This window comes from Onychomys torridus, chromosome 7 (assembly GCF_903995425.1).
Source record: "Onychomys torridus chromosome 7, mOncTor1.1, whole genome shotgun sequence".
Taxonomy (NCBI): Eukaryota; Metazoa; Chordata; class Mammalia; order Rodentia; family Cricetidae; genus Onychomys; species Onychomys torridus.
This window is the reverse complement of record NC_050449.1, coordinates 84,989,673-85,007,139: the sequence shown is the minus strand read 5'-3', so window position 1 is coordinate 85,007,139 and position 17,467 is coordinate 84,989,673. Positions and strand designations below refer to the sequence as shown.

At 37.0% G+C, this 17,467-nt stretch overlaps 1 pseudogene; it reads right to left on the bottom strand.

Moving 5' to 3' along the window:
• LOC118587633 overlaps window positions 1-5,629 on the bottom strand; it is a 28,176-nt pseudogene extending 22,547 nt beyond the window's left edge.
• Window positions 5,630-17,467: the final 11,838 nt, after the last annotated feature.

Genomic DNA, 17,467 nt, shown 5'->3' with positions numbered 1-17,467 from the left:
TATTTTATGACCAATTGTTCTTTAAAAATTATAGTGTTCAGTTATCATATGTTTGTGTAATTTCAAACTTTTTATTTTATTGTTGATTTTTAGTTTTATACATTGTGATAAAAAATCCTGGATGTGTTAAGAAATTTGTTGAGTGTCTTAAGTTCTGTTTATGACCTAATATATGCTCTAGTCTAGAGACAGTTACATATGCTAATGAAAGTTATAGCTGCTGGCTGTAATAAGTGACTGTCTTTTCTATTTACAGTAAAGTCTAACATTTTTTTGCTAAAGTGTTCTGACCTGTATATTGATCAAAGTAAGATGCTGAACTCCCTCAATTATATTACACCAGAGTGCATTTCTCCCTTTAGATTTAATGATGTTATTTTATAAAGTTGGGCATGTCCATATTAGATGGACATAAATTTGTACATTATATCTTCTTGTTGAACTGGTCTATTGAACATTATTTAGTAGTCTTTTGCGTTTTCTTGAAGTTTGATCTGAAAGTCTACCTAGAAGTCAAACCTAAATGTAGATATTTCAGCGTTACACTTTCTTAGAATGTCATTTCCCATTCTTGTACTTCCTGTATGTGGTTTTCCTTGCTCAATATGTAATAATTGTTTTGTTATTTTTTTTATCTGTTAATCCGGCCTGTGTCTTTTCACTTCAGAATTTAATCTGTTTACATTCAATGTATTATTTATCTGTAAAAACTTGTTTTGTGAGTAATTTTCTTCTAATTATGAAAATATTCTTCTCCCTTCTATTGTTGTCATATGTGGCTTGACGGTTGTGTAGCTAACAATTGATACTTTATATTTATATCTTGTGCATCTTATCTCCTAGTGGGATATTTCAAGTGCTTTGGGGATGTTGTTTAACTTTCTTTTGCTTCTGAATATAGGATGCTCTCAAGTATCTGTTGTAAGTTTACTTTGCTGATCATGGGTTCTCAGTTTTTGTTCTGAAAGGCTTTTTTTTAACCAATTATTGCTGAAAGATACTCTTGCTCAGGATAGTATTCTTATGTGAAAATTATTTTCCTTTAGGATTTATAATACATCTTTAAATTTCCCAAGCCTTTGTGGTCTTTCTGGTATTAATATAATGGAGATATAATTGGTGTGACAGTATTTGTGTGTGTATGTTTGAGAACCCTTTCTTTATCTTGCACTTTTGAAGATTTGGCTGTCACATGGTGTAATAAAGATCTTTTTCATTCATGTTTTTTTGTGGTCTTACAGGTTTCTTGGCTAAAAATATTTGTGACTTTCTACCCAAATAAGAATGATTCTGTTATTTCATTGAATAGGATTTAGATATCCTTAATCTTAATCTTTAAACCTTTTCTTTCAGAATTAAAAAAAAAAAAATGAAGACATTTCATTTAATGGTGTGAGTTTGAAGGATCTCTTCAATTCTTTCCTTTTCTTCTTTCTTCTTCCTCTTCCTTTTGGACTCAGTACTAGGTACTTCCATGTTGCAGTGATAAGGTAAGGTATTACCCGTGTAACTCAGAGAAGAAAGTTGCTTTGGGCTCACTTGTCCAGAGTGAGGCATCCACCATCATCACAGTGGGAAAGATGGTGGCATATAGACATGGTGGCTGGAGCAGCAAGCAGAGTGAACTGGGAATGCCACGCAGCCTTTTAAAACTCAAAGCTGGGCTTCAGTGACACACTTCTAAACTTCATAAACCTATCTGAACAGCATCACCAACAGGGTGTTCCAACATCTGAGCCTGGGGGGGGGGACGGGGGAGGGACACATTCTCACTCAGACCACTGATCTGTCTAGACTATTGTAAAGGATCTGCCTTTAATGCTTTAATGTTAGCAGTTCCTGCTTCTACTTAGTGGTGTCTGTTTATCGACACCATTTTGTTCTGTCATACTTTCTATCTCTGCTCAATTTCTCATTCCAATCTGGTGCACACTGCCTTCCTAATTGTATTTTACTGTCTACCTGCACCTTTAATCAGATTGACTATTTTCCTACATTCTTTGAAATTCTTTATCACTTTTCCTACATTGGGTTCTTTGTGATGTTGCTGGAGAATCACTATACTCTTTTGGAGGTATTGTGTCTACTTGCTTTTCTGTACTTTCTAAATCCTATCTGGTGGATGGATTATCCCCATCCACCATTTTTTGGGTAGCATTCTTAATAACAACTTTCCTCTTCAAGATAGGCTTTGGAGTATCAATTGTTATACAGTGCTGGTATGGCATCCTTTTTGTACCCTCCAAAACGGTGAAAACTCTAGTGCAGTCAGATGTACTTGTTGTCTCTAGGGACCATGCAACACTGGAGATACTAGCAACTCAGGCAAGTGAGTATGGATAAAGGATGATGTGTAACTCATGTGGTGACAACTCCTGTGAAGGAAATGGTTACAGTAGCTAGATGGGCCAGTACCGGAGCAGATAGTGCTGCCAGGACTCTCTTTTATTCTTAATTCTGTGAAGGAGGTCTTTACCTTCTCTGCCCATGAGTGTAAATGGAAGATTCTTTTTTTGTTCTGTCTCCTTGCTTTCTATGTTGTCAGGGTTACTACAGCTGACAAGGTTGTAATGACTCACTTGCTGATTTCCAGTGTTCTTCCACAGTCACTCATCTCAAAACACGTCATACATTTTATTTTAGGTATTTTTGTGTAGAGGAGGAAGTGAATTTGGGGCGTCTGTTCAGCACCTTAAATCTCTACAGAAGTATCAATCATGATTTTGATGTGGGTCTCCTGAATACTTAGTTTGAATATTTATCCTACAGCATTTTTAGTAGTATCAGTACATTTTAAATGAATCACTGATATTGAACTTTCAATACATAATATTTACAAAAAAAATAGTTCAGAGTATATTAAAAAATCTTAGTATTATAAATAATTATTTGATCTTCCATAAAGCAGTAATATGAAATCATGACAATCTTGTGTCTCCTCTCAAATATGCCTATTTAGTCGTTTATTTCTATTCTGTTTATTGTTTAGAACTTTAAAATTTTGAAAAAATTTGATAGAATAAATATTATCCTTTGAATGTGCTTCTGTATTTTATTCTTACCTTTAAGAGGGATGATACATAAGTTTGTATGATATTTTCCAGTGAACTTTATTGTGATCTAAAGTTCTTAAAAATATTATCTAGAAGAGAAGTATAAAATTAACAGATATTGGCCCAGCAGTGGTGGCTCATGCCTTTAATCCCAATACTTGGGAAGCAGAGGCAGGTGGAGCTCAATGAATTCAAGGCTATCCTAGTCCACAAAGTGAGTTCCAGGACAGCCAGGACTGTTGCACAGAGAAATCCTGTCTTGAGAAAAAAATTAACAGATAAAACCTCCTGAAAGAAAAACATATTTCTTCTTGCTTTAATTATGAATGGAAAATTCATACTATTTCCAAATACAGGATCTTCAGGTTTTTTTTTTTTATTCTTGTAATAAATTTTAACTTCAGCAGGAATTATTGTGTACTAAGGAAATCAGGGGTAAACAGTGGAATTTTCCTTTTCAACACAGAATTATTGCACTTAATTTTTAGAAAGAATACTTATTTCGTAAAAAGAATTGATGAGTATTTCTGGAAAATATCGTATGACAAATAAGACATGGTTCCTGACGAAATAAGTCACAAAGCTAGGGCTTAAGTTTATTATCACATATTTTTGTGTTTTGTTTAAAACAGCTATATTGGAAACAAGGAAAGGGCTTCAGAAATACAGATGGGGTGTGCCTCATTCTTGGTATCACATAATGGAAGGAAGATTAGCTGTGCATCTCTTCATCATTCCATCATTCATAACATTAAAGCATCTGTAAACCTTGGTCCTGAAGACCTCAAGCTCCATGCTTTGGAAACAACTGTTCACCTGTAAGTTTGTCAGTCTCTCCATTACACTGGCAACAGCCATGCTGTAGTCTACATATAATGTGGAACATTTAAACTCCCATAAAAATGTAATTACCACCCCAACACATGTAACTGGTGTTTACAGCCACTTCTAATTAACTCTGCATAGAACTGAAAGTGAAGTCTTCAGGTGCTTTCATAAGATTAGCTGCATTTGCATTGTTTGAGCTCTATCTTGTGTCTTTACATTTTATGTTCACAATTTCCTTCCAACTTAATTGTTCCCTAAAGCTCCCACCCTACCAGATGAGATTAAAAAATGAAACAAATATTAGGAGAACAAATTTAAAATAGCTTGCAGTTTTTTGCACATTTGTACTTTAATTTCCTCCTTATAGTGTGCCTCATCCTTTTATGCTCTTCGTGAATTCCTGGTATCTTCCTCCATACTCTCCCTGCTATTCTCTGTTCCACATGTATCTGTCCTAGGACCCTGAAGCAGATCTTGCTTGCTTTTTGTCAACTTGACACAAACAGACATATCTAGGGAGGGAGGGATCTTCATTGAGAAATGTCTTCATCCAGATGCCTGCTGTAGTCAAGTATGTGGGGAATTTCTTGATTAATGATTGGTTTGGGAAGGCTCAGCCCACTATTGGTTCTGCCACCCCTAGGCAGGTGGGGTTTACAAGAAAGCAAACTGACCAAGTTTGTAAGGAACATTCCTCTGTGGCTTCTGTTGAATTTATTGTCCCGACTTCCCTTAGGGATGGAGTATGGCCTGAGAGGTGCAAAACACCTGAATGATGCCCAAGAAAACATGAACACAGGCTGATGAAATGACAAAGACAATACAGGATTTAAACACTAGACTCAGTAAAGCAATATAAATATTGAAGTGAACTCCAGTTGAAATGAAGATTGAATTGACAAAAGTCAACATCAGAATTAGAAAACTGATGGTACATCCTTACAAGTAGAATGGATTGAATAAAGGTAGACTATAAGGACTCAAACACAACTTAGAGGAGTTAGATGACACAAGCAAAGAAAACATTTTTGTAGATGTATCTGGCTTGTTAAATAAGAAACACAGAACCGATTGCAGAGTTAAACCACGAGGTCAGAGCAAGAGCGGAAAACCTTACCCTTTACTGCTTCTGAACTGTGCCCATGCCATCCGTGTGCAGTGACAAGTCACAGAGCCAACGCCGTCAGCTCGGAATAACTCAATCCGAAGACAACTCAACCTGTCAAACCCAGACTTTAATATCCAGCAGCTTCAGAGGCAGGAACAGTTGACTGGGATTGGTAGAATTAAACCAGAATTATACAAGCAGAGGTCACTGGACAATGACGATGGGAGGAGGAAGGTCAGGGGAAGTGTGGCTGATCTTCATGGAAGAGTCAGGACAGGGTGTGGGTGGGTCTAGGAAGTCCTCACTGTTCTCCTGCTCATTGGTCTCTGTGTCTGTGTAGTTAAGAGTCTCTTGGTTGTTGTCTTTGCTACCAGAGAACAGGCCTCGCTCTCGCCATGGAACCCAGCACAGTTTCCAAGACACGAAGAGAGAGACACCAAAGAGAGCAAGATCACAGGCGGTAACCACAAGGGTTAGCAGGCTCACAGAGATATCTGGGTCACGGAGACCGGGGTCTGGTACGGTCCCGCAGGTGGTAGATGAAATCTTGGCAGCTGTCGTGCTCCAGGGCCCCTCGGGCACAGAGCTCGGCCAGCAGCTGCAGCGCCTGGTGACAGAGTGCGTCCCTGGCCCCGGGCATGCCCCCCCCCCCCCATGGCCATCACTCTGTTTTGGTTCTTTAAAGTTTGTGCCTGCCTAGCAACGCTGTTCTCCTTCCCAAAGAGATTAATATGCAGATCTGACATAGGAAGGAAATTAACTGGAGATCAAATAGCCTTGCCCACCACAGTTGATGATTCCTCTGTTCCTAAGCAGACAGATGTGGAGGAGTGGACTTCCTGGGATGAAGATGCACCCCCAAGTGTGAAGACTGGTGGAGGGAATGGGAATGTGGCAGCACAGCAAAGTTCTGTGGAGCAAATGGAACCAGACTATTTCAGGGACAGGACACCAGCTATAAGGAAAACTCGGAAAACTGTCACTAAGAAGAGAGGAGGATGGGCATTGAAGACACTTGATATGGAGTTTATCTTCACCTTGGCAAAAATAGCCATTTGGGCAAGAAACTGTTCTTGCCTGGACTGCTCGATCAACTGGACATGCAGGACCCATAGAAAGGTGACCACTGAACTTTGCTTGACAAAATGGTCCTTCAGGTTCCTGCTTCGCAGAGGAAATTGCCAAACATTCTACAGGACACTGAGAGAAGTGACCGAGAGACTCTAGCCCTGTGGGCTGAAGACAAATGCCCCAACTTTACAAAGGAACATTAGGTGACTGTCCAGACTGCCAGCTGTCTCTGTCTACCCTGCAAAACTCCCGAAAGTTGCTTGCATCCTTCTCCCGTTTTTCAGGTAATATTATATCCTTCTGAGGTCTTTGATGTGGTTGAAGACTAGATAGTTATAATTTCCTCAGTTATGATAAAAGATAAGTTAGATATAAAACCTTAGACTCACAAATATAAGGTAGATAGGATATCTTCTTTAATATTGTAACTGTAATTCTTGCTTGATAATTGTTTTGTTATATGTAATTGTACTATGTAAAAGTTAAAACCTTCCTTAAAAAAAAAAGAAAAGGGGAAGTGCTGTGGATATCGCTCTGTGTAAATAAAGTTCTGATTGGCCAGTGGCCAGGCAGGAAGTATAGGCGGGACAAGAGAAAAGAGAATTCTGGGAAGTAGAAGGCTGGGGAGAGACACTGCCAGCCGCCGCCATGAAAAGCAACATGTAAAGACACTGGTAAGCCACAAGCCATGCGTTAATTTAAGATAGAAGAAGCAGATAACAAGCAGCCTGCCACGGCCATACAGTTTCTAAACAATGTAAGTTTCTGTGTGCTTTCTTGGTTGGGTCTGAGCGACTGTGGGACTGGTAGGTAAGAGAGATTTGTCCTGAGTGGGCCAGGAAGGAAAACTCTAACTACACATTTTTTTTTTTTTTTTTTTTTTGTCACAGGAAAGGAACATGCAGGAACTGTGTGACAAGTAAAAAACCACAATATTGAAGTTATAGGCAGAGATGAAGAAGAAGAATTCCAGGTCAATGGACAGACCATATCTTCAACAAGAGCATAGAAGAGAATTTTCCCAAACTAAGGAAAGACCTACCCATTCTGCTACAAGATACACACAGAACACCAAGTGAACAGAAATATAAACAAAACAAAACAAAACTCCCCATGGTGAAAACACTAAACAGCACAAATAAAGAGTTGAAAAACTACAAGAGAAAAAAAAAAGCATGAACTACATACAAATAAAAATCCTTGAGAATACCAGCTGGTTTCTCAATAGAAACTTTGAAAGCCAGAATAGCTAGAGCAATGCACTCCATGTTCTGAAACACAACACTTACAGCCTCGGTTACTACGTCTGAGGAAACTGTCTGTGATTGGCAAAGGGGAAAGAGAAGCTGTTCATGATCCACACAGACTAGAGAATACACGCTCACAAAAGCAGCCCCACAGAAAATATCAAAAGCAATACTTTAACTGAGGACAGAAATAAGCATGGCAAAAAAAAAAAAAAAATCTATAGGAAGAAAATAAATCTGGGCTAGAAAGATGGCTCAAAGGTCAACAGGACAGGCGGATTTTCCAGAGGTCCTGAATTCAACTCCCAGCGCCCACATGGTGGCTCATAACCATCTATAACTACAGTCCTATGAGATCCAGTGCCCCATTCTGGTGTGCAAATATACATGCAGATAAAGCACCCATCTATGTACATATAAAACATAATAAATAAATATTTTTTTAAATGAAGCTATAATTACTGAAACAAAGTATAACAAAGAACACAAACAACAGAATAAATCAATAAAATGATTAATCAAAACTCACCTTTCAATTATAACTTAAGTAGTTAATCAAAAGAGAGAGGATGGTTGAATGAGCTAAGAAACAAAAGCCACCTTTCTGTTATGTATGAGAAACTAACTCATCTTAAGTTTAAAGACAGGAACCACTTTAAAGTAAAAGGGTGGGAAAAACATATACAAAGCAAATGAATGATGTAGCAAGCAAGATCGCTGCCCTAATATTTGACAAAAGAGACTTCAAACTAAAACTCATCAGAAGAGATAACAAAGGACACTTCATTCTAATTCAGGGGACAACCAACCAAGAAGACATTACAATTATGAACCAAACTCTGATGCTTAACATTTCTTTTAGAAATTACCACTTGAAATAAGTACACAAATTGGTACCAACCCAATAATAGATGATCTTACTATCCCACTTACTCTGGTAGGAAGCACATCTGAAAAAAATTAATAAAAAAATACTTAAAATGTTGCCATACATCAAATGTATCCAACTTATCTTCAGAATATTTTACCCAAGCACCAAGGAATGTACTTTGTATTCAGCATTCCATGGGAAGTTTCTCCATGGAAAATACACCACACTCTGAGATTAAAAAATAATAATAATAATAAAATAAAACCAAATTCTGAAAGGTTGAAATAACTCTATGTATCCTATCTGACCATAAATCAATAAAACCTAAAATAAACAGCAAATAAATCTCTAGTAAGTACACAGATTCATGAAGATTAAACAGTTCATCAGGGAATAATGAATAGGAAAAAGACAAAATAAATAAAGAAATTTTAAAGTCCTAGAATTAAATGAAAGTGAAGACACAGCACAACAAAACCTCTGGAACACATCAACAGTAGTCCTACTAGGGAAATTTATAGCTCTAAGAGCTTACATTTTAAAAAAATCTAGGGGCTAGAGGATGGCTCAGCGGTTAAGAGCTGGCTGTTCTTCCAGAGATACTGGTTCAATTCCCAGCAACCACATGGTGGCTCACAATCAACCATAATGAGATCTGGTGCCCTCTTCTGGTCTGCAAGCATGCATGTAGGCAGAACACTGTATACATAATAAATAAATAAATCTATTTAAAAAATCTAAAGAAACATAAAAGATTTGAGATAAAACTCAAGAATTAGGAAAAACATCAAAAAATTAATTCCAATCCCAGATGATGGCAAGAAAGACTAAATATCAGAGCAGGAAATAATAAAATTGAAACAAAGAAATGAATACAGGGAACCAATGAATCTAAGAGCTAGTTCCTTGAGAAACAAAACAATATTTACAGACCTTTGGCTGAACTAACCAAAAAGAAAGAGATGGCCAAATTGACAAATCAGAAATGAATAGGAACCATGACAACAGACACTACAGAAATTCAGAATATTATAAGGGGATAATTTAAAAACCTGTTCTCCATTAAATTGGAAAATCTAAAAGAAATGGAGGAATTTCTAGATTCATCAAAACCTCCGACGTTAAATGAAGAAGAGCTCAATACCCTAGACAGACCCGGAATAAATGAGGTTGAAATAGTAATAAAAGGCCTCTGACTGAGAAAAGCCCAGGCTGAGATGGATTCACAGCAGAATTCGACCAGATTTTCACAGAAGATCTACAGCTAATGGTACTTAAATCTTTCGAAGAGAAAAAGATAGGAAGAAAATAAACCCAAAAGAAAAAAAGAACTCCCAAGCCCCTTATATGAAGCCAATATTACTATAATATCAAAAATAAGTTTAAAAAAAAGGCTACAGGTCAGTATCTCTGATTAACATAGACCCAATAATCAATTCACAACAAAATATTTAGGAAGTGAGTATAGATATATACCAAAATGAACATTCACCATAATCAGGTTAGTTTATTCCAGAGATGTAGGGATGGCTAAACATATGTAAATGAACACTGTAATAAATCATACAAATAGATTTATGAAGAAAAATCTCATGATCATCATAAGAGATGCAAAAATAGCGAAATCCAACATGCTTTCATGATAAAAATCCTAGAAAAAGCAGGAAAAAGGGAACATACCTCAACATAATGAAGGATACATATGAAAAACTCTCAGCCAACACCATCCTAAATGGAGAGAAACTTGAAGCAATTCTATTAAAATCAGAAGCATGACAGGGCTGTCTGTCCACTATTCCTACTCTTTTTCAGAACAGTTATCAAGGCACTCATTGGAACAATAAGGCAAGAAAAGGAAAGTAAAGGAATACAAATAGGAGAAGGAAGAAAATCATTCCTACTTGCAGATGATATGCTATTATACATGAGAGAGCCAAATAAATTCCACCAGAAAAGTCTAGAAGTGGTCAACGGTTTCAGCATTGGCAGGACACAAAATTGACTCTCAAAAGCAGTAGCCTTTACATACATTCAACACAAGTAAGCTAAGAGAATTCATGGATGCTTTCCCATTGACAATAGCCTAAAAGAAAATAAATATCTAGGAATAAGTCTAATGGAAGAGGTGAAATGAAAATGTCAAATTTACAAGAAATATGTCAAATCTCTGAGGAATGAGATTGAGATTAGCAATAGAAAATGGAAAACCTTGTGAATTAATGCTGTAAAAGAAAAATAACAATTACAGGTGCAGTGGAATCTTAGTCAAAATTCCAACATTTTACACAGAAATAGAAAAAAAAAGTCCTAAAACTCATTTAGAACCACAAAAAGTTCCCATTAGTCAAAAACAAATTTGAGGAAAAAGAACAAGAGAACAACATTGTTGAATTACCATTCCAAATCTCAAGATATATTACAGTACTATAGAAATAAAAACAGTATGCTATGGACTCAAAAGCAGAAATAAAGATCAATGAAACAAAATAGAAATCCCAAACAGTAGAATAATAGTACAATAATATACTTAAGTAATGCCGTATGATTTCTGACAAGGATTCCAGACCGGTATACTGAAGAAGAGAGTATCTTCAACACACAGATACTTGCTGAAAATACTGGATATCTACATGTAGATTAAAACTGGAGGCATATCTATCACTCTGCACAAAGATGAATTTCGAATTGATCAAAGGACTCACTGTGAAACTTGAAACACTGAAACTTCAACAGTAAAACCTAGACAGTGCCCTGAAAGATACAAGCTTTAAAAAAAAAAAAAAAAAAAAAACCTTTCTGAATATGACTGCATTTGCTGCATTTGCCCAAGATTTAAGACCGACAAGTAAAAAACTTCTACACAACTACAAAAGCAATCAAATGAAGAGTCACAGAGTGGAAAAGAATCTTTGTCAGCTCTACATCTGGCAATGGATTAATTTCCACATTATGTAAAGAACTTTAAAAAAAAGTCAAGAAAACAAATAGCCTAATTAAAAAGTGGCTATGAATTTGAACAAGGAATTTTCAAAAGAAATAAAATGACTAAGAAATATTTTTTAAAAATATATTGTTCATAGCAATCAGGAAAAGGAAAACTAAGACAACTTTGAGATTTCATGGTATACCAATTAGAATGGCTAAGATAACAGAACAATGCAGAAAAGGATGTGGGGAAAGGGGAAATCTTCATTCACTATTTTTGGGCTGTAAATTGTTGTATCCAGTCTAGAAATCAGTCTGGAAACCAAGGGAGAATTCTCAAAAAAAAAAAAAAAAAAAAGCTACAATTAAACTACCATAAGAACTAGCAAAACTATTCCACAGTGTATGCCCAAAGTATGAAGCATCCTACTGCACAGATACTTGTTCAGTGATGTTCATTGACATTCTATTCTCATTGTCAAGGAAATGTAAGTAACATAAATATCCTTCAGCCAGGGAAGAGACAGCAAGGATGTGTCACATATAAATCATGGATTACTATTCAACTATAAAGAAAAATAAAATTTGCAGGTAATGAATATAACTAGAAAATATATTGAATGAGGTAACCCAGAAGCATGAATAGTTCCTAGCTCCAAATCTTCAGCTGTGACTATATAACCTGATTTCTGCACTGATCTTACTTTTTTCCTGTCTGCTACAGTTGTATTTTGTTTGATGTTGTTTCTTCCAGTGTGCTAACGAGGATCAACAAATTATTTATATGAGATCTCTCTGAGATTGTAATGTTGGCATTTAGTGTTTATCTTAGTTACCTTTCTATGACCATAACAAAAACTATGACTTGAAGCAACTTAAATGAGAAGGAGCTCATTGGGTGCTTATAGTTTCAGAAGGTGAGTCCATGATCATCATGGTGGAGGGGCATGTGGTAGAACAGTAACTGGAACTTGCATCTGATCCATAAGCACAAGAGATAACTAGGGATAGCGTGGCCTTTTTAAACACCAAAGCCCACCCCAGTGACACACCCTCTAATCCTTCCCAAACAAGGCCATACCCAGTACTTCCCAAACAGTTCCATTAACCTGGGACCAAGCATTCAAATATGAGCCTATGCAGGCCATTCTCATTCAACCCACCACATTCCTGTTAGGAGTTCCTTCCTCACGTCTCATAGATATTGTCTTTTCTTTTATATTTAATGCAAGAACATTTTTATTTCTTGATTTCTTGAAAGATCTATTCACTACTTAAAGAACAGCATTAATCACATATTATTTCAATTAAAGTATTCTTCTGAGTTGTTGGAAAGAATGTGAATTTCACATTATCTTTCAGACAGAGATACAGTTTTCTTACTTTGGAAGAAAATTCTGACTTTATCCCATGAGATTATTAATAGACAGCTAGGAACTGCTGTCCCTGAAAAATCATTCACTTCTCACTTAGCCTACAGTTTAGAGATAGGCAGAATAAAACCCTGGAATTTCTAATTTCATCTGTATATTTTGGGGTAAACTTGTGGATTTCTGTAGAAAAAATATGCTAATTTTCAATGCTTATGAAATCTAACCTATTCCATCCTCCTTCAAGACTTATGGTACAGAGATAATACTACCTCAGGTACTTTGTTTTTGGATTTAGTATTATCTAGATCTAGGTTTTAGAGATGCCCCCTGAAGCATCCTGTCATTGTTCTAAACCTACAGCCTCCTTGGATTCTAGGAACATTAGAGCCTTAAGATCCCCCAACCCCCATGATGAAAGGCCTCCTCCTGTGCCCAGCAGGAGCGACAATCTCCTGGGAGCCAGTTTGCCCCATTAAAATACTTCATTAGAACCATTTTTCAGAACCAAGACCATATAATCATCACCACACCACAGTTTGATCAAGACTGCTCAATTATGTATTCTTCTCACTTTCTACCTAATTCTTCTCTTTACTGCTAAAGCTCATAGCTATTAGAAAGATGCACTCAGATGTTCAATTTTCTCATTTCCAAAGTGTACATTTTACATAAAGTCCTTTCTTGATTCTTCATCATTACTTCTGCTTGCTTTCTTTGGGACCAATGCCTAGAATTTACAAGTTGGAACCCCTAGAATTGGGCCTCTGGCTTAGGTTCTGGTTATACAATCACATACTTGCTATGTATCTTATCTCTGAAAAGATTCACTGTTGGTTCAAGATAAGAACTTCTTGTTCATGTTTAGGTCAATCATTACCCTATTTTTTAAGATGAAACCTGATCCTAAGAAACATTTTTTTTTTCACATTAGATTTACATGTGGAACAGCTCTGAAATGAACCCACATGTCCAGAGGAATAAGGTGGAAACAAGAACATTTGACTTAGATCTTTGCATGAGTGTGAATAGTACAAAAAGATAGTAGGAAAGCATAAGGCCTCTTCAGGGTCACGTGAGTTACATACATATTATTTATATGTCAGAAGAAAAATGATTCTGGAGGCATTTATTATAATCCAGCTAGGGCATTTAATTCTTTTTATTCTAGACATAAACATAAAATCCTGATTCCAAATTAAGAGACTAAATTCCAATATAGAGGCTTAAGAACTCAAAATCTTAGGCAATGTCTCCAAAAACAACCATCAGGTTATCACCCATATCATACTAGTATCAATGAAGCCTCAACAGAATTTGAATCCTTTTATCTGGACATGTGTTTCTTAGTTCAATAGTCTCATATATGTCTGCCAAACAGCAAGAAACAAAATTCATAAAGTGATGGATTTATGAAGAAATGATTAAGTACTGAGGAAAGAATCCTCATGCTTAGGATTAGTGGTTTTATAAAATAGACATCTGAGGGAGCTTTCCCCTTAAGCTATATGAGGATCCAGGAGAAGTTAGATTATGAGGGAGCAGGGTCTTTTCAGACATAAAATCTCAGTCCCTTAATCTTGGGTCCTGAGCCTCCAGACTGTGAGAAGTCATTTTCTATTGTTACAACCCATCTAGATGGGGTCTTGTTATAATGGCCAAAAACAACAACAACAAAAACCCAATATGCTTGATAGGAGTTTTACAGGCTGGTATGAATGAGATCCTAGGCATAAATGTAGCTATAGTCAGTTATGATTGTCAATATTTCAAAGTCTCTGACAGATACATATGAAATGGCTACCTTAGACATCAGTGCAAAGAAGATTGGACCTTCTTCTGGCTCACATTCCAGTCCTTTCAAGTTGCTATTAGGAAGAGTCCAGGATGGGCAGGTCTCAGTAGCTACAACAATTAACATTCCATTCAGAACCTAGAACCTAACTAGTTCTATGGATACTTGGAGGTGCCCAGGGATATACAGTTAATAATTTTTCATGATCTTGGAATAATTTACTTTCAAATACTTGAGCAACGTTCTGTCATATCTCTAAGATGTTTGTGATTGCTAAAGGCATTGTTATTTTTGTAGGACAAACACCATGGAAATGAAATATTTATAGCCCATGGCATGGTTGAAGGACATTGCATGTTGTTTTCCATTTTAGCAATAATATACATGGTGATATTATTGAGAAGTATCCTTCTTGGTCACATATGAAAAAGGCAAAGACAGAAAAGAATGTAAATAGAACATTACATTATGGAAAGCAGAGTTTAAGTTCAGGAAATAATGGAAAACCTTTCCCATCTTAGAAAAGGGAAAAGTATTTAAATGTAAGAAAGATGGAATAACCTTAAAACAGGGATTTGAGCATCTCGAGGAACAGTGTTGAGATAGTAGGGTGAGTTACTCTCCTACGATCGCCCTTATACCTTCCTCACCTACAGACAATATGACACTCTCTCTAGGGCTTGCCTCCTCTGGACCAGGAAAAGGGGTCTGAATACCTATGCAGTGAAAGGAGCATGAAGGGTAACCTCCATATTGCCATAAATACAGTGCAGTGCTTATAGGGCATTTTGTGTGGGTGGGGCAGAGAGGCTCTACCTCACAGCATGTAGAATCAGGAAAAACAAACACAACTGGCATTTGTAGTTAGTGATTTCCTGCCTGGCCCAGAGTCAGGACAAATCTCTCTCGCCCTCCAGTCCCACAGTCGCTCAGACCCAACCAAGAAAGCACACAGAAACTTACATTGCTTACAAACTGTATGGCCGTGGCAGGCTTTTTGTTATCTACCTTTTCTATCTTAAATTAACCCATTTCTGTTAGTCTATACTTTGCCACATGGCTTGTGGCTTACCGGTGTCTTTACATGTTGCTTCTCATGGCAGTGTCTCCTCCCAGCCTTCCTGTTCCCAGCCTTCTCCTCTTTTTTGTCCCGCCTACCCTATCCTTTCTGCCTGGCTACTGGCCAATTAGCATTTTATTTATTCTAACCAATCAGAGCAACACATTTGACACACAGACCATCCCACAGCAGGCATTCATGGAGAAACAGAAGATAGGCCAAAGCAAACTGCCTTTCTGAAAGATGAACTCATCCTGTCCCAAAGGATTCATGTCCCTCAAGTATCTGACTTCTCCATAGAGAAGAGAAGGCTGCCTAAATGTGTCATGTGCAATCAGTAATCTTCCGAGCACCCTAACTAGATAGACATATTGAACTCTGTTTCTGTGAGCATGAAGGCAGCAAATTAACGCTGTAGTGTTGTGCCCTCTTGGTTTCCAGGAGCGTGGGCTGTATGTTGCAGGTAAATGACAGAAATAAATGATGAAAACAAATATGGATTCATTGCACCATTCCAAAATCTAGTATATGCAGATGTTTGAATGCCTCTTCACCTACAACTTCCGCTTTAATTTTCTTTCATGGGAGTAAACAAAAATAAGGCACAATTCTTGCTTTTATAGAATTATGAGGTTACACACACACACACACACACACACACACACACACACACACACAAACATGAGATTTATTCAGAATAGTCTACAGTGACCTTTACTATGGCATACTTAGTCAACTCTCAACTTTATTGTCTTTGAAATGAAGCTCCATTCTTCTAGTTATAAAATTATATGGTAGTGCACTTTTCTTGGGTTAAGAATTTTGGATACAGAATAGTGTGTTTTATGTTTAAATAAATGAATGTTGAGTTGAATTAAAATTATTAGTTCATAATTTAAGGCAAAATTTCATTATTCTTCTGAAGATTTCATCTCTGAAATAACATACCACCTAAGTCATCAGAGAAATGTTTGTAAGATGTTTTATTATTATTAATATTGTAATTATTATTATTAGTTCCTTGGGAGTTTTATACATGTTTAGATCATATTCATCCCTCCTGCTGCAAGATTCAACCCCTTTTTTCTAACTACCCAATTTTCTGTTCCATTTTTTAAAATACTATAATACCAAGCCATGCAACCCATACATTCCTGGATGTGCAATCTTCCACTGGAGTAAAATCAACTTACCAGGGGCTACACACTCAAATAAAACTGCTTTTCCCTGTCTGCAGCAGCCAGTGACTGCCAACAGCTCCATGGGTACAAGGTGGAATTGTGGACCCTACTTCCCTCTCCATGCTGGGATTTAGTCTGGCTTGGCCTTTGAAGGTCTTGTGCATGCTGCCACAGCAGCTCTGAGTTCGTGTGTGGAGCCGCCATGCTTTGACCCGATGACATTGTTTCCTTGTCGTTAGCCACTGCCCCTGGTTCTTCACTCTTCCCATCCCTCTTCTACTGGACTTTAAAATACTTAGGATCCTCAGCCAGTAATACTGACTGAGACACAAAATGATAGCTTAATATACTTTATGTTCTCCTTAAAAGAATGATACTTTTTAAAAGGAATCTCAAAGTGGGCAGTGGTGGCGCACGCCTTTAATCCCAGCACTTGGGAGGCAGAGCCAGGAAGATCTCTGTGAATTCAAGGCCAGCCTGGGCTACCAAGTGAGTTCCGGGAAAGGCACAAAGCTACACAGAGAAACCCTGTCTCCAAAAACCAAAAACCAAAAAAAAAAAAAAAATCAAATATCTCGATGGGTGAAAACATTTGCTTATTTATTGATTTAAAGTTGTTATTTATACAGAGTATTACCCAAGGGGTGGAGTGGTAAAGGTAGGCATCCATGTGATATCTAGGAAGAATTTTCCAATGAATGAACAGTGGTTATATGTAGATTTGTTATAGAAGAGCAGATTAACAAGTAGTTTTAATAAGTTAAAAATTCTATGTACACAAAATAAGTCATGGAAATTTAGATTGACTGTGACATGGATGTTAAGCATCCTAGGTAAGTTTGTTATGGTTTGAACAAGTGTCCCCAAAAAGGTTCATGTTGTTGAAGGATTTCCCCAAGATGATGAATCTATTCATTGAGACATAATTGAATAATAAGGACTCTGAATTCATTGATGG